The 27,227-nt window shown below is 42.7% G+C and overlaps 1 long non-coding RNA gene across 2 annotated transcripts in view; it reads left to right on the top strand.

The window, feature by feature from the left end:
- Positions 1-4,080: 4,080 nt before the first annotated feature.
- The window catches only part of LOC113613381 (uncharacterized), a 42,889-nt gene continuing 19,742 nt past the window's right edge, over positions 4,081-27,227 (top strand). The window contains exons 1-3 of one of the 2 annotated variants that reach the window (XR_003430217.1): positions 4,081-4,246; positions 7,119-7,153; positions 22,468-22,931. This is a non-coding gene — a long non-coding RNA (uncharacterized LOC113613381). Of the gene's footprint in view, positions 4,247-7,118; positions 7,154-22,467; positions 22,932-27,227 lie in introns of those variants that run through there. The other variant, XR_003430218.1, reaches the window with a different exon arrangement.

Here is a 27,227-nt window from a genome sequence, read left to right as displayed (position 1 = left end):
TTTCTGATGTCCCTTGTTTATGAAAGACATTAGGCCAGACACCCACCTAATCACCCACTCCACACCTCTCAGTGTCTTTCAATTGAGCAAATCCAAATCTTTCAACCAGGCTCCCCCAGTATTTTTTAACTGGGGGGCACTTTTCCCCAGTGTTTTTCAACTGGGTGCCCTCAGTATCTTTCAACTGGGGGGCCAGGTACTTGTAATACACCACCAAATAAAAGTCAAGATCATGAACCAATAATTGGGAGACCAGAGAACCAGGAGAGACTCACCAAATTCATGTGGACTCGCCAAAGAGGCAGATGGACACAAGGGTCCCTGCTGGTACCAAGGCTCCAGATCCTTGTAGAGTTCAGGCAAAGGAGAGAAGTCTGCTCCAGGTCCCTTCATGGTTGCCAAAACTGTCAACTGAAATAAAAATGCACAACGTGAGAGCTGTGAGTTTCAGTTTTATTTGGGGACTTACTGAGGACTATAGGCCAGGAGACAGCCTCTCAGATAGCTCTGAGGAACTGCTCCAAAGAGGTAAGGGGGTAGGTCAGTATATGTGTGATTCTGGAAAAGGGGTATGTGCAATTAAACACACATCTTGGTAGAAGGTTACTTCTAGTCATTAAGCACAAATATCTTAATCATTTGAGTACTTTCTAAGTATAGGAAGATGCAAGAAATTGGGTTTGTAACATTTTCTCTTGAAAATATCTAACTAACTGAAGCTCTTTACTGCCAGTTTTCCCAGAGCACAGAGTGCTCATTCCTTATCTCCCTGAAGTTCTTTCAAGGTGTGTTAAAGGTCAGTGACTGCACTGGCTGATGACCTAATCCCTGTAAAGCTGAATTGCGAGAGACATTCTCTAATTGGCAATATTTTATACTAAATGTATATCATATTGTTTTTCACTTGGTCCTTAAAAAAATTCTGAGATTTATTATTATAATTTTATGGATGAAGGAACTAAGCCTTAGAGGGGTTAATTAATTTGTCCAAGGTCACACAGACCAACAAGTGAAGATGCTGGGTTCTGACCCTAAGTATGGCCTCCAACATTCTAGCCTTTTCTCTTACTCTGACATTTTCACACTTTAATGTGTGTAAGTCATCTGTGCACGATCCAGGATTTGTTTCCTGGGTAGGCGCTGCAAAACCTACTTGGCATTTGAGGTCAGTACATTAGAGGAATGAACTGTGCTGTATCTAGGCTTTTAAGTATCTAAATGATTAAGAGTTCATCTTCAAAGGAGAAAAATAACAGCCTTGTAAAACGGGATTACCAACGCAGTGCTTAGTATCTTAGAATCTTTAAGCCTCAGAACACAGAGAGCAGAAGAGAAAAAAAATACATTTCTAGCTACAAGAGAACTAATGAGCTCCAAAGGAAAGAACCTGTCTTTTTGCTAAGCAACACCAAAAGCTGAATATCTGGTGCCTGCTCTCTGGGCAAAAGGCAGAAAAATCAAGGGATGAAAAGATACCGTCTCGTTTAACAGACACTTACAGCATTATTACACGTTTCCGCAACTTTACCAAAAATAGTCTCCATTTTAAACACTAACCTTAGTCTAACATCTCTTTGTGTCAGCAAGTGTCTTGTGCGTGGTGGGTGCTCAGCAGCCCCACAGTCTCAGAGTGAAAATAATTTTTACCACCACCTAACATAGCTGTGTGCAGATACACGTGAGGAAGGAAGGCCAAGAGATGAACGGCTGGCCCAAGGTCACACGGTTCTTTTCAGCAGAGCTCAAACAGAGCCCAGGTCTGTGGTAGGTGGAAGGTAACCACCCTGGGCTCTGCTGCCTCAATTGAGGGCTCAACTCTAACATTCAGTGATAAAGTTACCCGGGCCAGAGAAATTGATCATGCCCAACTCACAGAGTTATAGTGAAGGGTCCTGTGATACTCTAAAGGAAAGACCGGCCTTGTGGTACATGAGCGCTCTGTAAATTCACTACCCTTAGGGCCATTATGACTGACCAGCTTCTCTGAGCACCTTCTACCACACAGCCTGCCAGCTCTTTCAATAATGTCTTGAAGGTGACCAGCCACGCCAAAGTATGACTATTTGGCACACGGATTATTTTGAGCTACAGGGAATTGAGAGCCAACAGATGCAGGAAAAGTTCTTTACTTCCCCTTAACTGACTATAATAGAGTATAAATTTCCTCTTTTGCAAAGGAAATGTACATTTATAAAGGAAATTTCTGGGACTTTCCTGGCAGTCCAGTGGTTAAGACTCCCCACTTCCAATGCAGGGGGTGCGGGTTCCATCCCTGGTCAGGGAACTAAGATTCCACATGCCATGTGGCGTGGCCAAAAAATAAAAAAACAAAAACAAAAACAAAAAAAAGGAAATTTCCATTTGTAAAGTTGCCTCAGTGTCAGGAAGATGGCTACACCCAGAGACAACTCTTACAATCTGAGACTATTAGCTGCACAAGACAACCTTTCCATATTTCCTCCTCTCAACTTCTTCTAACCTGCCTCAACTCTCCCAGAAGTCCCAAACTTCTTTTCCTTTGTTTAGCCTAAGATGATATTTAAGCCTCAATCACTTGGCCACCATCTTGAGTATATTTTCCTTGTGAAAGTCCCACACGTCTTTTATCAGTTTAATTTCCAAGGCCCTCAGCTGGAGAACCTAGTTGGGTAGAAGGAAAAAGTTTTTTTCCTCCCATACACTCTGATTAAAATAAATGCTTTATTGGGCCGACACAGGAGAAAGTTCTGGTCTCTTTTTAAATACACCAGCCAAACTTGTAACCAAGCAGGACCCTATGGGGTTTTCCTGGAAGAAGACCCCTGCCCCCCCGTGTCCTCTGCCTGCCTCTTGTCTGTAGAGAAACTTTAGCCTCTGAGGCCTTCCCCAAGTTCCAAAGAGTAAATTTAATCAGAGAAGTGAGAAAATGCAGAAAGAAAGGAAAACAGTCAAACAAGGCAAAATAATAATAGTTCAGCCATTAAACAAAATCAAGGACCTTTCGTTCCTTCTCAAGGGATACAGATAATATTCTGAGCCACGTCCTTTGAGGTCTTTGGCAGATACTGAAACCCTCACCAGGTGGAAGAAGTTAACTGTGTGCTGCTCACAAGCACCTAGACCCCAGACCTGTTAGAATCAGAAGGCTGATGATGCTGACTTCCAATAACCTCACCACCAACCAATCCGAAGAATGTCCACGAGCTGATCACACACCTCACAAGCCCTCTCCTTCCCCCTGTCTTTAAAAACCTTCCCCTGAAAGCCTCGGGGAGTTCAGGCCTTTTAAACACGAGCCTACCTCGACTCCTTGCTTGGCGCCTGCAATAAACGCTGCACTTCCCTTCACCACCACCAGGTGTCAGTAGACTGGCTTTACTGCGTTAGCGCCAGCTAGGGACCCCAAGTTTGGTTCAGTAACAAAATCTGTAGAAAGTTGTCAGCATCCAGCACTTGGGATTGAAATACTTCACCACAACCTAAACTTGAACTGGGTTCATTCAGGGATTTTTATCAAGAAAAGGACCGGAGAAAAGGCAGGCACCTTCTGTACAGGAGGTTCACGTGTTGCAGCTTCACCTTGCAGTTCTGTGAGCAACGGAACTTCTAAGGTCTTGGTCCTTGTGTTTGCAAATATGGGCCGTGCAGGTGCCGGGTTTCTGAAAGCAGCCTCTTTTTACAGTGAGACGAAGCAGAGGAGGACAGCCCTATCTTCGGAAAGTTCAGGCCAAATTCTGGGCCCTCAGGGCCGTGCAAATTCAGGGCAGAAAAAGCGCAGTCTTTAGATGCACTAACGAAGGATGTGGGAGCGCGACCAAGGCGAGAGGGATGGAAAGGCGCACCGCTCCGCGCGCCCGCACCTCCTTGTTTTGGAGGCCCGCGCGGTGCCGCCTCATTCGCTGAGGTGGCCCAGGAGGCCGGGTAGGCGGAGCGGCCCCCTCAGCTGTACATAGCTCCCAGGTTTGCTCCGCCATCGCTCCCGCCTTCTGGCTCGAGGCGGTCTCGCGGCTGCGCGGAACCACAACTCCCACAAGACCCCGCGATCGGGGGCGCGGCCACGGTGAATGGGCGTGGCCTGAAACGGCTGGGCGAGCTGTGATTCAAAGGGGGTCTTGGTGCTCAGCTTCTCTGCTTCCCCGCCGGGCTTCCTAGGGCTCGGGAGCTTTCTCATCCATGGATTGAGATCTGATCCTCTGACGCCTGGAGTCACTCACCTTCCGGGAGCGTCGCTTCGGACTGGCACTTGACTGGCAGCGTGTGCCTAAGTGTAGGTTGGGGAGGCGCAGGGTGGGACCGGGTTGCACTGAAGCTGCTGGTGGTCCTGGACTTCCTGGGGGAGCCTGTCTGAAGCCCAGGAAGTTACACGTGCTGGTAGGGGAATCCCGGGGGAAAAACCGGGGCCCAAACCAGCACTACGGGCCGGAAGCCAGCAATAACTCTGGGGAAAAGCCCAACCTCTAAGATGCTTGAATTTTGGCTATGAAGAAGAGCAGGAAAGATGACAGCCAAATCAATGGGATATCTGTGGACCTGTGCTGAAAATTTTAGATCTGTCTTCCAGATTTTTCTACCTGTCATTCATAGCTTTTATCTTTTTATCCCTTGTGTTGCGTTCTGAAATGATTCTTTGCCTTGGTATTCCAGCTCTCTGGTTTGGTTTTCATCAGTGACTATTCTGCTATTCAGCCCGTCTCTTGAAAGGTTTTATTTCAGTAGCTGTTTGTATTTCCAAGATACCTGGTTAACTCTTTTCGTAACTGCCTGCTCTCATTTCATGATGTGATATTCTTGTTTATCCCTATGATTATTTTAATTATGCTGGTTTTAATGTCCTGATAACTTTAAAAGAAGTTTCCTCAGGTGCAAATTCTCTCTTAAAAAAAAAAAAGGGGAAAGCATATGTTAAAGCTGTTCTTCTTTTATGTTTTGATTTTCCTGAAATGTTTGTGATTGTTGGTCACTCATTTTTTTTTGTACCTGAGGTTCCCTGATTTTTACCCTCTTTGCAGAGGGAAGAGAAATAAGGAGAGGGCACTGTAGGGTTTAATTTTTTATTTTTATTTTTTTTAATGGAAGTGGGAAGAAGCAAGGTTTGTAGCCTATTGGCTATCTGGGGGACCCCACCCTTCCAGAACCTGGTAATTATCGGGATTTTGCGTGTTTCTCTTGCTGAAGCTCCCATACTCTCTGCTCCCAGCTGGAAGCAGAGATCCCATCTTCTGCTCCCTGAAAGCTTATATTTTGGTGAAACTTCTTGTTCTGGCATCTCATTTCCCTTGGCTCCCTCTCTCCAGGTTTTCAACCCCCTTTCCTTATGTACCAATAGGGATGGTAGGAAAGAGTGACCCAAGGAGCCCTCCCCAAATTTTTTTAGTCTCTTTTTTTCAGTACTTAGAAGGGAACCAAGCATCCTCAGTAGGACTCTCAAAGATGAATGAAAAACAATGCCAGTAATAATTCTGCTAAAGAAATGATGACATCAATTCTTTGTATTGCATATAAATATTTCTTAAATTAATGTTATGTTAAGCATAAGAATTTCCTGGAGGTAATCATTTGAAAATTGATGTCTGTACCCTTATATCTTATTAGAGCAAGATGCTCTACTAAGCATCAGAGTCATGCTGATCATCCCTATTCTATATAAGAACTCTTGGAGTTCTGTTAAGATAACACCATCCATTTAAAAAAAAAAAAAAGGTAAAACTAGAACACTGATCAAATGTTAACTCCTATCTGTGCCCTGAAGCTCAGTTGTTAGTGGGCATAATTTAAAATTTGATTATTTACCCTTTAAATTAAGAAATTTGAGTGTCTGTTGTTTTCAGCACATAAGCACTTCATTGATAGAGGTGTGATTTTCAGCATTCTTTAAGCAGGTAGCAGAAGACACACAAAAAAATACAGATATTGTTTAATCTTGGTTAAAAAAAAAATTAAATGACTATGGCATGTAAAACCTTTAGAGTACCTGGGATGGCATAGTACATCCCCATTTTTTTTTTTTTTTTTTTTGCGCGATACACGGGCCTCTCACTGTTATGGCCTCTCCCGTTGCGGAGCACAGGCTCCGGCTGCGCAGGCCCAGCGGCCATGGCTCACGGGGCCCAGCCGCTCCACGGCATGTGGGACCCTCCCGGACCCGAGCACGAACCCGTGTCCCCTACATCGGCAGGCGAACTCTCAACCACTGCACCACCAGGGAAGACCGCATCCCCATTTTGAATTATGGCAAATTCAGGTTGAACAAATGTTTTCGCTTCCATAAATAACATGTTCATCATCCTCACTCTGGACGCCTCTGCATCTGCTGTCACAACAATAGGCAGGTACCTAAGTTACCAAGCTCCACTAGACTCTGCCCAATAGAGTGTAGAATCAGACTTTATGCATTTCAAAATTTAATCCTTTTGTGCTTTCCATTTCCCCCTTCTCTTTCAACAGGTAAAAAAAACCTTGCTCAGCAAAACTTTAATTTTTGACCAGTTCATGAGACAGACAATAAAAATACTGAAACCAATTAATTAGCTATTATTAGTTATTAATTAATAATTATAATTAGCTAATACTAATAGCTAGTTGTACATAATTTCAAATGTTGGTGGAGACATTGACCATGAAACTTTTTTTTTCACAGCCTGGTAGTAGAGTGAGAGCACAAACAGCTCAGCTATGACAAATTCACACACACACACACACACACACACACACACACACACAACAAATGAGATTAACGGCTGAATTATGTTGGTGGTTTCTTCATACCCAACCCCACCCTTGCTTGGGTACAAGAACTTCAAGCACCTCCATAAATATCAAGTAATTTTAAACCCTGTGTGCCTTGGGGCCCCTCTCATCTTGTAACCTATGATGTTAGACTTTTCCGAATACTGTTTTAGGAAAGCCTGAGTTTAGGATTTCATCCTAGCAATTTATTAGTACACTTCCTAGATTGGGGAAGAAAGAAAGCACAAATGGTGACAAGAATGCCTCGTCCACGGACAGATCACATTCTGCTGTACAGAGGCTGGTAATATAACCCACCACGCACTCCCCCACCCCCAAGCTTCCTCGTCTCTAGCTCACAGATTTCAAGCAGAAACCCTGATTTTAAATTTTGTTGCATTTTTATTTTCCAGATAATATATCCACATTAACATAAGTCTCAAAAAAGGTAAGATTCCCCTAACATTTGTGCAAACAAATCAAACTCTTGTTTGGGGTAATTGGTGTTTCCTTTCTATATTCCACATGCATATTATATGATTTATGTAGTTTTAATTATGGTTGAATTTGAAAACTGCCCACTAACTTATGCTCTCTTTATTTTTTCAAAAGCTTTGTTGTCAATCTAAGAGTACAGAATCAAAGTACATTGCTTTGCATGTGAATGTTCTCTTGAAATTATATTACTATTTAAACTAATTGCAAGGAATTTGTTCATTAATAGAAAATTAATGAACAATGGGAGAAGAGAAAATGCCTTCAAATTTCCCATGCAGATGGAATTTCTTTGAGGTTAGATTATTCTCATGTGAAAGAAAGTAGGACATGAAATAAATTCACTGGAGAGAGGGGAGAGAATAAATGACCAACTTAGGATAAGTTCAAACTTAAATTGGAAAATCAAAAGCCCTTTCTAAATGCCTCTCTTATAAATAATTCTATTAAAATAACAAAGCCAACAGAGTACAAAATTATTTGTTTCCAAATATATACCCTTGAACTTTTGTTATCATGTAGAAAATTACCCATTTGCCCCTATTGGTTGGTTGGAATTTTGAGAAGAAGCTAGTGTATAGAATAGGAGGGTTTTTAGCATTGAGTGAAGGCAAGGAAATGGGTCCCTTAACACTGCCTGCACAGTGTAGCAGCAACTTTGTGAGGTCACAGTCTGATTTTGGATGGCCATCCTTTGCCTCAGGGAGGGAGTGACTGTTTAGCATGAATGTGTATCTTTGAAGGGAGGGCTGTCCAAGCCTCTGGGGGTGTGCCTGTCTCATTCACTGGTCTGGTGACTGACTGCTTCAGATATTTGCATGATAAACTCTAGTTAAAATCCACCTCCAGCTGCTTACAAATTATTACAGGTACTGGACCTTCAGAGGCCTATGCAACCAGGCACCCTGTTAAAAACATAGAACAGGGTGCTATGTAACATACACGGTGTGAAAAATTGACATCAGTATTCACTCAGTGGTTTCAGTCCGTTGTTTTCCACTAGATGGTAGAGGTGAGAAACATCTGGAAGGTTCCCAGGAAGTGGTGGATTTTGGGGGGAAAGAAGATGAGGGTGGGATTACCAGATTTAGGAGGTAACAAATAAAGCATGAGAGGTAGGCCTGGAATCCTGAACTTTTGCTGTTGTCTCGGCAGGAGTTGAGGTATTGGGCTGGCCCCAAAGTTTTTTCAGGTTTCCCGTGACATCTTATACCGAGGCTGCGTTGAAGTGGGTCAGCCGCAGGGAGGTGGTGGTGATTCCACAGGAGAGTCATCATTTGGGTTTGGGTATCAAGAAACAACCAAAGTAATTTAGCCAGAGAATCCCCCTTGTAGTGTGCATCTGTGTGTTAACTCTTCATAGCTGAGGACATTGAGATGGATGGTTACTGATATCCTATCCAATTCCAACATCCCTCATGTGTGGACGTCTTTGTTCTGCTTCTAACCAGATGTGAGACCTCGGGCAATTCCTCAACCTCTAATTCTACCCCCATGTGGTGGTGTCATGTGTACCAAGCCCCAGAGTTTGTTTTCTACATAACCAGGCACAGGTCCTTCAGTTCCCAATCTCTTAACTGGGCTGACCATTACAGTGTAGAAGGTACATGACAACCCTGGATGAGAAGTGATGGTTACTTCCCCTTGAGAAGAGTGGGAAAGCGCTGAGAGGGCGGATCACAAGGGGAAATCCTGCTAGCGCCTGGGGGCACGGGGAAGAGAGGGAGAGTGTGCTGACATCAGACTTCTGGAGGGGATAGAAGGTGCTATCACTGGTTGCACTGCAGTCACAGAATGGGGTTGGGGGCAGAGCAAGGAGGAGTGTGGTAATGGAGCAGCGGCAGGTGCAAAGAATGACCTGGCTGAGTAATTAGAAGGGAAAGGTCTTGTTATGGGTTTTGATTTTGTGAATGTGTGTGTGTGTGTGTGTGTGTGTGTGAGAGAGAGAGAGAGAGAGAGAGAGAGAGAATGCCTTACATTTTAAACGAGGGAGATAAGTGATGTTTACTTTTGTTTCTAGTGATATCTTTTCTGTGATAATAAGAAATTCATATGATTGTAAATGGAGTACTGGTGCCGGACTCCACATGCAGGTTCAGAGAGTCGAAGAGGGAGATCTGGGGAGCCATCCTTTTCTTTTTTTTTTTTTTTAATTTAATATTTTTTTAATTGAAGTATAGTTGATTTACAGTGTTGTGTTAGTTTCAGGTGTACAGCAAAGTGATTCAGTTACATATATGTGTGTGTGTATGTATATATATATACACACACACATACATATGTGTTCTTTTTCAGATTCTTTTCCCTTATAGGTTTTACAAAATATTGAGTAGAGTTTCCTGTGCTATACAGTAGGTCCTTGTTATTTACCTGTTTTATGTACAGTAGTGTGTATGTGGGGAGCCATCCTCTTAATAAGAGAAGTAAACACTAATCACCTTCAGAGGTCCTACAATACAGCATGGCTGATGTCATCTGGACCCTGTTAAACGTGTTTAACCTAAGAGTATGATTCTTCATTGTGTTAAGTACAACAGGCCTTGCGCAGAGCAGTGAGGGAGCTGGGGGCAGCTGTGCCATTGGGGCCTTTGTGGAAAGTACCTGGTAGTACGAATAGCAGTAGTTATCAGATTTGGAGAGCTTACTCTCCTCTGCTCCAGGCACTGTGCTATCATGTAGGTTTACAGGGGTGAGATAAAAGTAGAAATAAAAATAGATGTGGGCTCTGTTCCCATGAAGCTGAAGCGCATCTCTTCCCTTTTACTGTGCGTTCCCTTCCTGTCTTCTCTGGGCACCATGCAGCCCTACCAAGGACCTACAGGGTTGAAGTGCCTGATTCTGCAAAAGGACCGCAGTGTCCTGAGCGTGCTCACCACGCTGGCTCTGCCTTGAACGGTGGAAGAAGGCACAGGGCATTTCTTCCTTCTGTTTGCCAGTGATTTTATCATCTGGTGGTGGTTTCTGGTTCCTGAAAGTTGGTGACATTATCTGGCGTGACCACGTAGTTAAGTATGAGATAAGAGTGGAGGAAGATAGACTGATATTGTGGAAGAAGAGCTGTCCCTGAGGGGTCCCTCCCACTTGGGGGGACAAGCAGATTCCAAGAACATGATCAGTGACCTGAGGACGGCAGGCGTGCAGCTGTGGAGTGGATGGGAGATGAAAGGCAATGTCAACAGCCCAGTTCTGTGAACTGATTTTCTGAATGCTGCTATGCCTTGTACAGAAGAAGACAGTTTGTGCAACAGAGGGGCAGCCTTATAGAGCAAGTTTTACCAGTCATGGAATGCATTGCATTTTTCCATCCTGGACACAACGCTCATTAATCCAGTCAGTCTGTTGGTTATAAAAATTAGCTTTCCTCTAACGGACATTTCTCACTTTGTAACCTCTTTGAGCGATACGCATCCTTCTAACTTTATCCCCAAATACCTAATCCTGTCTTGTAAAGAAAACTAGAGAGTTTTATAGCTCCATAAACATTTAAGAAAAACAATGGACTCATTCTAGTTACTTTTTAATCCTGTTGACATGCCAAGAAAGGAATCAGTAAATATCGGCAATCTTATCACCAAGCACAAATTGCAGTTTATACCTAAGTCATCAGTAAATAAATCTTCTGCCTCCTCCAAAGCCTTTTACCCACCTTCTAATATCTCTATTATGCCGTAAAAATAAAAACGGTTACCAGTGTCCAACTGTCATTAATCACAATTCAGCTTACTCCAGAAGTACAAATAAACTGTTCATTACATTTTTATCCCATTACTTTGACCCTGATACAGAATTGCTCATTAGCCTTATTCCTAAATCAGGAACTACAAAATTTTAATAGAACAACAGTTTCCTTGATGGTATCATGGAAATGTAAGTGCCCAGTGCAATTTTCTTAACTTGTACAATTACTCACACATTACAGTAAATGGGTCAAGGCCATTGTCAAGCCTCCATCAAGGAGAGTCATTAACTAGAGGAATTTCCCCTTGTTCTTCAGCCTCTGAGCTGACAGGTTCCATTAGTTGGCCACACACATTTGACACCCTTGTAGACTCTTTATAGCTGAACAGCGTATCTGTGTTTAAGGCATTGTGATGCTTTTTCTTAATGTAAGAATGCCAGTTTTTTCACCTTTCACACTACTGCCCTCGTTAGGAAAGTTCCTGCCACGGAAGGTTTAACCAGTCCTCCAAGGGGATCACCTGAAATACCTCCAAGATAAAAGTGAAATTCTAAACAACACCCATAATAACTTTATATTAATACTGATAAGGAAAGGATTTTCCCCTTGATACCGTAATACATATATACGTACATATATGGAAAGATAACTAAAAAGAAAGAGCAATCTGATAAATGGAAGAAAGAATAAACATAAAAATTCAGAGGAGTGAGACCACTGACACATGGGCTCCATGGGAGCAAGATGTTTGCCTGTTTTGTTTACTGCCGTGTCACCGGCACCCAGAGCAGCACCTGGCACTGTATCCACTCAAACTTAGGTTGTTTTGAATAAATCACTTTGGCCTTTGATAGTGAGGTAGTTAGTTTACGGTCCTCAGGCAAGGGGTGGGATCTGTGTTGGGATTTCAAGAATGAGAGCAGCCAAATAACAAAATAGAGATGCTAAGCTGTGCAAGGATACACTTTGCTGGATTGGGGTAGGTCAAAATGCATTTCAAACATGATTCATGTATGACTGTGGTCTGTACACATGTTGATCATTTTCCTTTGAAAATGTGAAGCACGCAGGTGTCGTCTGCGATGAATTGTTTTGTCCATATACGGAATCACAAAACAAGTTATCCTGGGCTTCCCTGGTGGCGCAGTGGTTGAGAGTCTGCCTGCCGATGCAGGGGACGCGGGTTCGTGCCCCGGTCCGGGAGGATCCCACGTGCCGCGGAGCGGCTGGGCCCGTGAGCCATGGCCACTGAGCCTGCGCGTCCGGAGCCTGTGCTCTGCAACGGGAGAGGCCACAACAGTGAGAGGCCCGCGTACCGCAAAAAAAAAAAAAAAAGTTATCCTGACTGGCCTCTGCCCACACACTCCAGGAGTATAAGTATACTTCTCCCCATGGTCTTTCTGACATGAAGACTAACAAGTTGACCCTCCTCTATTCAGTCCTGCTCCCGTCGGTTGTACATTACTCCCAGTGTCTGCAGTCTTGGAGTTGCCGTACCGTCTGACTTTTGGTCATACAATGTCTTTGAAAGCCAGTGTGTGTTTTACATTTACAGCATGTCTCAGTGTAAACTAGCCACATTGCAAGGGGTCAGTAGCCACGTGTGGCTACTGGCTGTAGTATTTGTACGGTGCCGGTCTAGAAAGACCACACATTATTCTACTCAAGAAAATGTCATGAGTTACTACACTACATCTTATTTCAATAATTAAGTCAAGTGATGGTAGCGACTCAATCATGGAATCAAATCTGATGAAGTAAATCCTTGCACTGCCCCTGTGCTTACATTTGCTGTTCTTCTTATTGTTGTTGTTGTTTTTGTTGTTGTTTTAATGCTTCTCACTCACTGTGTGTTTGATCAAAGAATTAGGGAAATGTGTGACTACAACAAATAGGATGGGCCATGAAGAAGCCTGTCTGCTTGACCAAAGTGGAGTCACGCTCCTTCGAGTCCTCTTTCTGACGAGACCCTGATCTCGGGCTCTGTTCTTTAGTCCAGTGGCTCTGCCCATTCAGTCCAGTTTTAGCAAGAATCCTGTTGAGTCGATTTGTCAGAAAATCCCCTACCCTTGATATCTGATCAAATTCCTTATCTCCCACCCTTGATGTTTTATTCCCCTGGCCCGCCTTCAGCAATAATCCTGTCCATTTGATTTAGCCAGAATGCCCCCACCCTTCCCCTGATGTTTCAGCCCGCTCTTTGGCTCTAAATCTCCACTTGTCCTTGTTGTATCTGGAGTTGAGTCAGATCTCTCTCCTGTCCTACAAAAGCCCATTGTAGCAGCGCCCCTGCCCCCAAGAATGAAGTCTTCTTTACCATCTTTACCAAGTGTCATGAGTGATTTTCCCTTAACAGTCAAGAAGGTGCTAATAGGGAACCATGACAAAAAAATGTAACCTCCTATAATGGACATGTGTTGGGTTTGCCTGATCAATATCCTTCCCTCTTCCCCTGAGATACTGCCCTCCTCAATTCCAGATGGTCTTAGCAGAACTGCCAGCTGAGTTTTTCTTCCTCAGGGGTGGGCAAGTGAGCCGCACTAAGCCAAGATGAAAATTCTCTTGGGAAACCGAACCTTGAGGATTCAAACCAAGGATGAAAACGAATTGATGCTGCGTTATTCTGATGGCCCATTCATTCTTGCTTTCCTGGTTTTAGGGTCTACCATAGTTCCGCCTTTCTGAAGATAAGGTCCACTTGGGGGAGAACACTGTTCGCAGAGTCCCTCTGCAATGGCCCACGTGGGCCAAGGTTGGGGAGCATAATAGATCTCTGGAAGTTTTTAAAAGATGCCTTTTTCCCTTTTGCATGTGGCCGTTCAAGACAAAAGGTCTGGGTAGAGTAGAGGATGATTAGAAAAGGTGAAGTTACAGCTACGCACTGATTTTGTGGTTGATGGAGAAATGGAAATACCCAGGTACAGGGCTGGGGGGCAGGGGTGGGGGTGAGGGGTGGGGAAGGGAGAGACATTAATAATCTTTGTCTCTCAGAACAGCCCCTGAGACCTTCCTCACAAATGAAAATGCCCCAGTGAATTCTGGCAAGTCCCTTAAATTGAACTGACTGCTGAGTCTGCCATCCCCATGGCCAGATAGCTCTGACCATGATCTGATTGCCGTCCTCTTAGCCTGACAGAGGAGGCCACCGGAAACAGCAGGGAATGCCCCCAACTCCTGCATCTCCCACGCAAACCAGCTGTCAACACCTATGAACATCTTCCCCACCCCCATTCCTGTAGACATTGCTCAGTCATTCCACGAGGGGCGCAAATGCTGCTAGTTGGTGGCATGGACGAAATGAGCAAACTGGGCTTGCAGCAAGGCAAGGACTAGACTCATAATTCAAGCTGAACTGAGAACTCTAGGGCTTACCGGCCTCTGGGGAGGCACTCAACCTGTGCCCTTCCACAGATTTGGGTCACCCTAGGGGGTTTCCAACAATTGTCAACAACATTTTCTTTCTGTTGGATCCATGTGACCTTCTGGGACCACACTTCTTGTGTAGAAGCCAAGCATTAATTTACCTCCTTTCCAAAACCACATGGACTGGTACTTTAGAGGGGTGGGCCTAAGAGACCCTCAAGAGTTTAAGGAAACACCACCAGGAGGTCCTGTAGCCCTAAGATGACTGCAGAGATCTCCCCCAAATGAGGCTATTCTTGGTTACTCAGGGGAACCTTCCAGAGGGATAACTGCCTCATTATGTATACTCACGTTGCAGACAGTCTTCCCTACAATGGGAGTCATCCAGTTAGAAAAGGTGCTACAAAGTTTGTCCTGACCTTAAAGAAACTGGTCAGCAGTTTGACCCGAGGAGGTAGTCAGGTCAGCCTCAACTCGTGGGCCAGTTCTAATGGGTGTCAGAATTGTGGGCCAAGGCAGAGACTGTGCAATCATCATTACATACTGCTGCACCCAAGGGAATGCCTTGCACCACGTGGAAAGGTCAGTAGAGACCCTTAATGACAACGACGGTTTCTGAGATTTGTTCAGCTGGTTGAGTCCAGGACGCTGGGGGGCGCGGTCGAGGTCAGTATTATGGGTTGGTCTCATCCCGCTGCTTGGGTTCTGTCGATCGTAGCTGTAACTGCTGTATGAGACAAAATGAATGGATTTGGTCCCAGCCTCTATTGGTCAGAGTCATCAAAGTGTCTCACTTACAAAAAGATTCCCCAGAAGCCAAGAGGGTATAGAAATAAGGAGTGGATATTATTGGGAGACAATTTTCTGTGGATCTCTTCATTTCTGCACATCATGTGAGCAGAGGCACTGAAAGCCCTTGTTCCAGACTGGCTGTTCAAAGATATTTATGTAGTGAACATCCTTGAAATATAGGAGTGCCTCTTTCCAAAGCAGAGGGGAGGTTTGCTTACTGTCCAGTATAATAAAGATAATGTCTCCATTTAGGGAAAGGTCAGCCAGGCTTATCGTCCATTATAAAAGAGTTGGGGTCCCTATGCTCAGGGCTCCTCAAATGTGATGCAAACCTATTGTGTGCCCAGCATCCACCTGGGCTGCCCCACGTAACCCCCGTGGCACCTGAGGAATGAGGGGAACCGACAGACGTGAACATGCATCTCATGCCACTTGCTGTGCCATGAGTAATAAAGTCCTTTGTTGTTTTGACCTAAATATGCTGTGTTTTCTGACAACAACCATGAAACTGGCAGGCTAGCCTCTTAGTTTTCAGGTAGGGTAAAATTTCAGACCCTTACAGTCCTTGATAAAAAGCCAAGTAGGCAGTTGAATTGAATGTACAAGCATGGAGTTCACCAGGGAAGTCCCTAAAGGGTTATTCTAGTTCTGAATGTTTCAATCCTTGTCAGACATTTACCACAGTGTTTAGCGCACACACACAGAAAATGCTTGGCCCTCAAAAAACCCGTTTTCTAATATTAAGACTCCTTATCAGTGCACTTTTTACCCACTACCAACTGGCTGTTTTGCCAAGAACTGATTAAAGCAGAATTGTCACGTGAGAGACTTCTAAGCCAAACAGTGAACGCTGTGAGAACGCAGCACCTGGGAGGTTTGGTCTTGGCTGTGCACCCATGATTAGAAGGTGGCAGAACAGGCTTCAGAGACGCAGTTCACCCTTTCAGGAGCCAGTCAGGAACTTTCTCAGAGTGTTAAAGCCTCAAATTCCAAAGACCACCAGGAACAAGCCTGTTGTCTGTTAAAATCAGATTTATTGACTCAATACCGTGAGAGAAGATATTTCGCAGGAACCAAAGGCTGCTGACCAAGAGGGTGGAGGAAAGCATCTTTCGGAAGCTCCCTCTGAAGGAGTCTGAGGCAGGTCTAAGAGAAGCAGTTCTGGACTGGTTGCTGTTTCTGAGGTGAAATTAGTAGAAGCAGGGATTAATCAGGATTTGGGTGCTGTCTTAGTTCAGGCTACCATAACAAATAACCTCAGACTGGGTGTCTCAAGAGCAAACATTTATTACTCACGGTTCCAGAGGCTGGGAAGTTCAGGATCAAGGTGCTGGCAGATCTGATGTCTGGTGAGGACCCGAATCCTGGTTTGCAGACAACCGTCTTCTGGTTCTATCCAGAGAGAACAAGCTTGCATGTCTTTTCTTATAAGGACACTAATCCCATTCATCATGACCTAATCACCCCAAAGGCCATGCCTCCTAATGCCATCACACTGGGGGTTAGGATTTTAACATATGAGTTCAGGCAGAACACAAACGTTCAGTCCCTAACAGGTGTGGCCCTGAGGACAGGGTGGCTTAGCAGTTGGGTATCCCCAGGGATTTGTTAATTTTGTTGATCCTTTCAAAAAACCAACTCTTGGTTTTGTTAATTTTCTGTATTGTTTTTCTGTTCTCTGTTTACCTCGGCTGTAATCTTTATTGTTTCCTTCCTTCTGCTAGCTTTGGGTTAGTTTGTTCCTTTTCTAGCCGCTTAAGGTGTAAAATTAGGTTGTTGATTTGAGATCTCTCTTCTTTTTTAATATAAGCATCTACAGCTCTAAGTTTTCCTCTTAGCACTGCTTTCAGTGCATCACATAAGTTCTGTCGTTAATGTGTTTAATTTTTATTTGTCTCAAGATGTTTTCCGGTTTTCTTTGGGATTTCTTCTTTGATCCATTGGTTAAGAATGTGTTGTTTAATTTGCACATATTTGTGAATTTTCCTGTTTTCTTCTGCTGTCGATTTCTAGTTTCATTCCATTTAGTCAGAAAATGTACTTTGTATGATTTCAGTCATTTTTTTAAGACTTGTAGCCTAATATATGGTTTATCCTGGAAATATTCCACGCCACTTGAGAAGAATGTGTATTCTGCCCTTGTTGGGTAGCGTGTTCTATATATGTCCGTTTAAGTGTTCTATTTTCTTATGGACCTTCTGTCTAGTTGTTCTATTCATTATCGAAAGTATTGAAGTCTCTGACTATTACTGTAGAACTGTCTATTTCTCCTTTCAACTCTGTCAGTGTTTGCTTCATATATTGAGGAGCTCTGCTGTTAGGTACATAGATTTTATCATTGTTATATCCTTTTGGTGAATTGACCCTCTTATCATTATATAATGCCCTTCTTTGTCTGTTGTGACAGTTTTTGATCTAAATTCTATCTTTTATATTGGTATAGCCACCTCTGTTCTTGTCTGGTTACTATTTGAATAGAACTATTCATCAACTCTTTCCTCATTCTTTAAAATGACAAGTCATCCGAAAGGCAGTCATGGTAGAATGGCAATACATTTGCTAGTGTCATGGAACTGCAAATACTAAGTGCAACGTAATTCACACAATCACTTAACACTACAGTAACCTAACAAGAAGCTCTGAAGCCTCTGTTGTTAAAAAAACATCCTGGGCTTCCCTGGTGGCATAGTGGTTGAGAGTCCGCCTGCCGATGCAGGGGACACGGGTTCGTGCCCCGGTCCGGGAAGATCCCACATGACGCGGAGCAGCTGGGCCCGTGAGCCATGGCCGCTGAGCCTGCGCGTCCGGAGCCTGTGCTCCGCAACGGGAGAGGCCACAGCAGTGAGAAGCCCGCGTACCGCAAAAAACAAAAAACATCCTTAGCCAGTTGATACTGACATACAAGATTCACATTTTACTGTTAAAGTTCATAAAATGTATTTTTCTGAAACGGGCCTGAAAAAGAATGTTAAGACAAACTGTCTTAGTGCTTTCTACCTAAAAAGCAAATTTATGCTAAATATATACTGGTGAAGTTATAGAACAAAGGTATAAGGTCATAGTTGGAAAACTAATCATCACAGTGATGATGTATACATTAAAGTTTGGGTGAGTAAATTAAATTTCTACAACAAATGAATTTAAAAATTATATTTCCCAATAATAAACACATAATAAATACAGTATCTTACAAAAACTTGTAACCCTTCACTCAAGGCTTAAATTCCATAAGAGAGGGCAAAAATTTTACACTGAAAAATAGATTATTACAGGACAATGTTTTGCCTTTCACAGAAAAAAATTAGCCAGAAACAACTTCATAATGCTAAAACTTAAAAATTCAGATTACGTTCAGCACTTTACCCCACTTGGCTAATTCTCTTTTCTCTTTGTGTCTTTATGGTGACTGATAAGTAAATATTTTTCAGGCTTCTCATTTTTCTCTGTCCAAGGATAGTGACAAGTTCAGTGTTGCTTTCTCAACAGTGCTTGCATCATTGATCTTATCCTCTCAAGGAAATTTTATACTGATTTTTTTTTTTTTTTGCCTATGGCATCCAATTTAGTAAGAGCTAAATCAAAATATTTAGGGTTTATAATTTTCTCTTTCTACAAGAGGCACCAATTCTAGGTTGGTCATTTGGGATATCCTTTGAGATCAAAAGGAAATTCAAACAACATCAATGATTCAATCAACAAATGCTTATTGGCAACTGTGTATAGGTACTGTGGTAAATAATCAGAGAACTATTACATGAGTAAGGAATTCTCTTTTCAAGGATGTTACAGTCTGGATAGGCTATTTTTTAAAAATATTTATTTATTTATTTGGCTGTGCTGGGTTTTAGTTGCGGGATCTTTAGCTGAGGCACATGGGATCTTTTTAGTTGCGGCATGCGGGATCTAATTCCCTGACCAGGGATCAAACCCGGGCCCCCTGCATTGGGAGCTCAGAGTCTTAGCCACTGGACCACCGTGGAAGTCCCTGAGTAGGCTATGTTACAAACACACACACAAAAGACCAGTCATACAGAGGAGCTAATGATGAGTGTGAAATAAATGCTATGGACCACAGTTGACATTGGGTCAAAGAGAGAGATTTCTTTGGCCTGTGGTAGTAAGGTTGGCTACCTAGAGGATGTAAAGAATCAGTGTAGGATGGAGAGAAGGGAACAGCGAATGTTGAAGGAGGAGAAGGGGAGATATCTCCAGAATAAACCAAAATGATCTGCCATGAATTGAAGTATACTTTGGTAGGTTAGAAATTAGATTTGAATATATTTCAAATATACTGATCTGTGCATATTTTCAAAATATCCCTTTGGAAAGGTGAAGCATATATGGTTGACTCTCTTGGCCCCATGCAATGCCACAGGGTACTGCCATGGCCAATGAAATCACCCTACTGCAGGCCTTTCCCTCACCCTTAATCTCTTTCGTGTCTTAGACCCTCTTCCATATCCAGTACTTTGCTTCACTGTGGATCAGGATTTATAATCTTACCATCATCAAGTCCTAAAGATAATTCCCAGCCTTCGTCTATGTAACAATCTTTTAGATGGCAGCACTGCTCAGAATTTTGTCTTCTAACAGTCCCTGGATCAATGATCATTTTAACTTCAAAAAATTTCATTAACAGCTGCTAATTAAAGATTTGCAGTTTCAGACTTAACCCATGATTTTTATTAGTCAGGATCAGAATAAAGAGAATATAGGGCTCTGGTTATCTGTTTTAAATACAGCAGTGTCTACATGCCAATCCCAAACTTCAATCTATCCCTCCCCTGTCCCCTCCACCCCCCGCCCCATAACCATAAGTTCGTCCTCTAAATCTGTGAGTCTGTTTCTGTTTCGTAAATAGGTTCATTTGTATCATTTTATTTTAGATTCCGCATAGAAGCGGTATCATATGATATTTGTCTTTAAAATAGATAACCAACAAGGACCTATTGTATAGCACAGGGAACTCTGCTTAATATTCTGTAATAACCTAAATGGGAAAAGAATTTGAAAAAGAATAGATACATGTATATGTATAACTGAATCACTTTGCTGTACACCTGAAACTAACACAACATTGTTAATCAACTATAGTCCAATATAAAATAAAAAAAATTTTTAAAGTCATTAAAAAATAAAACAAACAAACAAAAAAGCATATACAGGTCTCCAGAAATAAAATAATCAAATTAAAGAATTCAGGAAAAAATTACACAAATGTCTGCCTGTACACAGACACTCCTCCCTGCTCATCCATGTGGAGGGCTCAAGAGAAAGACAACATCTACCCTCTCACCCCACCCCACCGTGTTAGCCAAAGAGTTGCCTTCCTTACTAGAAAAAGCAAATGATCCCTCACTGACTGCATTGCCACTAATTTCTGATGGATTGGGGGCAACTTGCTAAACTTCTTTGTATCTCAGTCCTAACCCCGTGGGGCTGTTGGGAGAATTAGACAGTAACCTGTAAAGTGAAAAGAACACTAGTGAGTGGCAGCCCCCAGCAACTGGAGTAGTAATAGCTGCTTGCCATATAATCCAGTTTCAACCTCAATATAGCCTTGGTATGATGAGGATAGGAATGGTGCAGAATAGGAAGAAGGACGAAAGAAACCGTAAGAATTCACTTCTTTATTTCTTAAAAATTGGTGGAATGTTTGTGGAGTTTGAGTTTTGAAGGTATTTGATGAAGAGGATCATAATTTCAAATCCAGATAAATGTATTGCTATCAGTATAGTCACTACCGTCTGCCTTCAGTATGTTCACCCTATTAGCTGGTTACATTTCGACAGTTTTCTGGGTTTGCTACTGCAAGCTTGGACCTAATGGTGCCCGTGTTAAATTCTATGAATAGATAAGAAATCCTTTGGCATGATGAAGCAGTGGTTCTTAGACAATCTGACAGTTGTCTACAGACATGTTTGATTGTCACAACGAGGAGGGTCCTCCAGGCTTCTAGTGGGCAGAGGCCAGAGATGCTGCTAACCATCGTACAGTGAGCAGGACAGCCCCTCACAACAAAGAATCATCTGGCCCAAAATGACTACCGTGCCAAGGGTGAGAAACCCTGATGTAGGTGAAGCAATACCAAGACGTGGAATGATGGGAATACTGGCTTTGAGCCGTAGGAATGTTACTCTCATTCATGCCCTCACTATGTCACCGAAAGGCCAAGAAAATTACTTATATCCCATTGCAGAGGAAGTGTTTAATTAAGGAGACAAGGCAACCTGTTTTCCTTGCCAGCCCAGTATAGTCATGAATACATCATCTCAGTGGCAGAACTTCAAGTTATGTGAAAGTTCAGTAATATGGGCTTTCAATCACCAAAGCTGCCACTGTGCAGTGCCTCATCTGTTTAATTTGCGGGCCACCATAATTCACAATAAACTCCCAATCTGGCAGCCTGATCTGAGATGGCCAGCTAGCTACCTAGTGGTAGGCCAGCAACTTTGGACTCTTTCTTCTCAGAAAGGACAGTAACTTTTCCTTCACTGAGACAGATGCATGCTGAATTTGGACTTGCTTTTCTATCTGTCCTGCCTCTCCCAGCATCATTATCTGTGGATTCTCTTTTGCAACAGGAAGTGATCAAGAATGAAGTAACGGGACAAAAAAATCATTTTGGACTGTAAAATGCAGTAGAACACATGAGAAAGAATAACCAAAATATTTTTAAAAGATCCTAAATCTGATAAAAAAAATTGTTTCATGATGGCTGAAATTTGATTACTCATGGGAAAAGAAATAATATTAAAGCAGGTGTTCGATTAGTATTGAAATGTTAAGTAACAAAAAAGTTTCTAACTTTCTTTTCAGTAATTTGGAAAAACAGAATTCTGCTTTGAGCAGTGTGCTTTTAAAATAAATTAGAAATGAGTTGCATGAACATAGGAATACGAATCTAATAAACTTTATTAAATATTTAAGCAACATTGCAGAGAAGATTGCACACTACCTTCCCTCACAATCACAAGATAGCTGCTAGTAGCTCTTAAGACAGGACACTTCTTCACTTACCCCATCCCAGTTGTAGAATAAAAGCTCTTCCCATAAGTCTGACTGGACCAGCTTTGGTCACTTCCCTATCCCTGAACCAATAATAATTGCCTGATGTTGTCATGTGTTGATTGCTTCTAACTTAGGTTTCTGATTTTATTATTGTGAGGCCAGTGGAATCACCATATTTGTATAGACTAAACAGGACGCCTCTCTGTGGCTGGGAATGGGATTATTACCTCTGAAATCACATGAGTCATAAGGGGAATAAATGGAGGATGGATGGAAATTGGGGTTCTGATGCAAAGGAGGAAAGGAGAAATAGATGCTAGGGAAAGAGTGTCCACAAGGTGTGAAACTCTCTTTCCCTTGTAGAGAGAGTCAAGGTCATACCCCCTCCAACACTTACACCTCCCTTCTCGTCTGTTTTCCAGGGTGTGCAAAAAGCCAAACACAGCCAAATGACAGTGTCAACTTCTGTTTCAGCAACAAACTTACTATGTCTTGGAGATGGGGTGGGAGGAAGGGAGAACATGTCAGTAAAACCTTCAGATCTACAGAACCAAGAGTCCGGGGAAAGAAAGCAAGGGGTTCATGAGCTGTAATGTTGTGAAGAATCCTCTTATCCATCACTCAGCTCTACTCTTGGGTTCCTGTATCTGTGCATTCTGCTGTGGGAAATACAATATATGCCACTAATTCAAAGCATATATTGCATCTGAAAGGCAGCAGCCAATCCCCATTGCGTTGCTTTTGTTAGCACAGATAAAGCTGACCCACGGAGGAGGGCAGAGCCCAGAGAAGGTGTGAGAAATTAAGCAGGACCTTTGATCAAAATGTGCCTGAAACCTAATCTATCTTCTGACTTCATGTTCCTGAGAAAATAAAGTTCATTGGTTTTGATTCAGTTTTTTTAATTTTATTTTTTTATTGAAGTATAGTTGATTTACAATGTTGTGTTAATTTCTGCTGTACAGCAAAGTGATTCAGTTATATATATATACATTCTTTTTTAAAATATTCCTTTCCATTATGATTTATCATATGATATTGAATATAGTTTCCTGTGCTATACAGCAGGACCTTGTTGTTTATCCATTCTGTATATAAAACCTTACATCTGCTGATCCCAGCCTCCCACTCCATCCCTCCCCCAGCCCCTCCCCCTTGGCCACCAGTCTGTTCTCTATGTCCCTGATTCTGGTTCTGTTTCCTAGATAGGTTCATTTGTGTCATATTTTAGATTCCATATATAAGTGATACCATATGGTATTTGTCTTTCTCTTTCTGACTTACTTCACTTAGTAGGATAATCTCTAGGTCCATCCATGTTGTTGCAAATGGCATTATTTCATTCTTTTATATGGCTGACTAATATTCCATTGTACATATGTACCACATCTTCTTTATCCATTCATCTGTCGATGGACATTTAGGTTGTTTCCATGTCTCGGCTATTGTGAATAGTGCTGCTATGAACATAGGGGTGCATGTGTCTTTTTGAATTATAGTTTTGTCTGGATATATGCCCAGAAGTGGGATTGCTGGATCATATGGTAACTCTATTTTTAGTTTTCTGAGGAACATCCATGCTGTTTTCCACAGTGGCTGTACCAACTTACATTTCCACCAACAGTATAGGAGGGTTCCCTTTTCTCCACACTCTGTCCAGCATTTTTTATTTGTAGATTTTTGTTTTTTTTTTTTTTTTTGGTGGTACGCGGGCCTCTCACTGTTGTGGCCTCTCCCGTTGCAGAGCACAGGCTCCGGACATGCAGGCTCAGCAGCCATGGCTCACGGGCCCAGCCGCTCCGCGGCATGTGTGATCCTCCCAGACCAGGGCACGAACCCACGCCCCCTGCATCAGCAGGCGGACTCTCAACCACTGCGCCACCAGGGAAGCCCTGATTCAATTTTAAATGGAGTTTCTGTTATTTATTTTCCCCCCAAAGCATCCAAATATATATACTCTGATACAGTGGAGGCCATGAGGAGAGTGATGAGAATCTGAGGTTCACTCTGGGCTCTTCCTTAATTACTATTTCTAATGGCAAAGGTGCCTGAAGACCACTCTCCCCCTACACTGGCAGAAGGACCGTGGAATATGGTGGTGCTGGAAGAGAAGTGTATTTTTTCTGCCCAGCAGCCATCATTTGGAGATCTGTCTTCACCTACTCTCCATGGTACTTGACATTTTAATACAGTTTCTTCAAGATTAGATGGCAAGATGGGGTTAAATGTGCAAGAAATTTATTGGGGAAGCGCTTATCAGAGAAAATGAGGAGGGGGCTGGAGAGACTGGGAGCGTGGTCAGACTTGGATGCAGGTCTGATTAAAGAGGAGGGAAGACGGGAAGGAGATGGAGGCGTATAGGGTCTGTGCTAACCTACTGATGGCCTTCAGAGCACAACATCAGGGACCTGCAGTTGGAGATCTGAGAGGTGCCTTCCGCTTGGCCGCACAACCAGTAGTGGAAGGGAACATGCTGGACTACGCACGCCCGCTGCAAGGGCAGTGAGACTAGGTTGGGTCAAGGACATACCTTTTCAGGAACTTTAATATGAGGGAGAAAACCGACAAAGGACTTAAGGTGTCAGAAGCAGAGTCACACAGTGGCAGGGCCCCCAGGGAAGTTTCTTCTGCTGACGACTTCAGTGCTGCCTGGATTGCATTTCAAGGTTTTATGGTTCAGCATTTTCTTTGACTGCATGGATTGTTCAGTATAATTGCAATACATCCTTTTGTTTTGAATTTAGAGTCGTTTTCTATTGCTTGTAGACATCAAAGAACCCTAGCTGAGGTGGGAGAAAGGGGTTAGTTTATTTTGCGGGGTGGGGGCTTAGTTTTTAAAATAAGTAAATGTGGGGACTTCCCTGGTGGCGCAGTGGTTAAGAATCCACCTGCCAATGAAGGGGACACGGGTTCAAGCCCTGGTCCTGGAGGATCCCACATGCCACGGAGCAACTAAGCCCGTGCGTCACAACTACTGAGCCTGTGCTCTAGAGCCCACAAGCCACAACTACTGAGCCCATGTGCCACAACTACTGAAGCCCGCGCACCTAGAGCCTGTGCTCCGCAACAAAAGAAGCCACCACCATGAGAAGCCCGTGCACGGCAATGAAGAGTAGCCCCCGCTCGCCACAGCTAGAGAAAGCCCGCACGCAGCAACAAGGACCCAACACAGCCAAAAATAAATAAATAAATAAATTTAAAATAAGTAAATGCTTTTAGAGAAATAAAAGTAGGTATTAGTATTGTTTAAAATTTTTTAAAGTACATACACAATTTTATATTGAATATGTTCTGGAAAGTTGCTTTTTTGTTTAAAATTATGTCTAAAACTTCATCCATGGCTACAGTTCAGTATGGAACATTCCATTAAATGGATATGGTTATTCCATTGAAAGATTACAGTATTTTGCAGTTACATAGGTGAATGTATGCGTATGCGTCTTTTGTGCACCTCTGAAAGCATTTCTACAGAATACGTACCTAAGAGTATAATTGCTGTGTCCTGAGGTAACCACTTCTTTAACTATGATCGTATTGCCAATTGCTCTTCATAGTGGTGGTAACAATTTACTCCCCTGTCAGGAATACCGAAGATTTCTCATTGCTTCACATCACCGAAATACTTGGTATCTTTAGATTCTTTTTTTTTTAAAGCAAGAAGTAGATTTATTAATATAGGATGCTCGCTCGTGAAGGTTACAAGCGGGAAGGCAAGAGGGCTCTGCCCTCTAGATTCTTAAGTGTGGTATAGCCATAAAATATTACTTGGCAGTAAGAAATAGTGAAGTACTGATACATACCACAACATGGATGAACCTTGAAAATATGCTAAGGGAAAGATTCCATTTATATAAAATGTCCAGGAGAGGCAAAGCTACAGAGACAGAAAGCAGATTCATGATTGCCAGGGGCTGAGTGGGCTGGACGGAAATGCAGGATGAATACCAATAAGTATACAGTTTCTTTGGGGGGAAATGGAAATATTCTAAAATTTATTGTGGTGATGGTTTCACAGTTTTGCAAATATGCTAAAGCCATTGAATTGTACACTTTAAATGGGTGAAGTAGATGATATGTAAGTTATATCTCAATAAAGCTATTGCAAAAAAAAAAACTTTGGAGACCACTGGTCTAAACAGGGTAGAAAATATTAGCAGTAGTTAACAGAGTGGATGGTGGAGTAACATGAAGTAAAGAAGCCACAATTTTTGATCGCTTATTGGAGATGGCGTAAAATTAGAGGTGACAGATTGCAACCCAGGTAGACTTGCAGACATGTTGTATTATGAATTGAGATGATACCAACATAGAGAGGGTGTAGACAGCACCATGTGTCTCCAACGGCTGTGATTTCAGAGACTGTCAGAGCCTAGTGATGTTGCAGAGAGCTTTGGGGCTCCTATAACATATAAGTGCATGGCTGCCTTCTATCTTTCTGATGTACTGCGATTAAAGTATTATGTGAAAATTCAAGGTAAACAAAGACCATGAGTTGCTATATAAATATTTTAAAAGACAGAAAGTAACTTTTTTTTTTTTTTTTTTTTTTTGCGGTGCGCGGGCCTCTCACTGTTGCGGCCTCTCCCATTGCGGAGCACAGGCTCCAGACGCGCAGGCTCTGCGGCCATGGCTCACGGGCTCAGCCGCTCCGCAGCATGTGGGATCTTCCCAGACAGGGGCACGAACCCCTGTTCCCTGCATCGGCAGGCGGACTCTCAACCACTACGCCACCAGGGAAGCCCAACAGAAAGTAATTTTAATTGTGTCAATGTGGTACAGCAAGGACTAGGATTGCACATATAAGACTTCAAACTACCATGTATACTTAGTGTTCTTTTGGATAGCACACCTGCTTGTCAGCAATGCTTTCTCATTCCCAGTAGAGAAATGATGAATACTTATATGGTACAGTACATGCCCTAAGAGATGCTAAATATAACATAAATCTGTAATTACTGATTACACTCAATTCTGGCTTTGATGATACTGCTGTCTTCGTTCACATCCACTTATATCTAAATGGACTTTCCTTATAGATGGGGCTATAGTTCTAGATTTTCCAGAGATCTTGATTTAGTATGGTTTAACTATTGTCAAGAATAATGAGTTGTGAAGTGTATCTAAAAATAATCCAGAGTAGGATATACTCTGAGAAGGTATCATAACATAAAAAAAAAAAAAA

The sequence above is a fragment of the Aethalodelphis obliquidens genome, unplaced genomic scaffold, assembly GCF_003676395.1.
Source record: "Aethalodelphis obliquidens isolate GAN/ISIS:26980383/991018 unplaced genomic scaffold, ASM367639v1 scaffold87, whole genome shotgun sequence".
Taxonomy (NCBI): Eukaryota; Metazoa; Chordata; class Mammalia; order Artiodactyla; family Delphinidae; genus Aethalodelphis; species Aethalodelphis obliquidens.
This window is presented reverse-complemented; position numbering and strand designations above follow the sequence as displayed.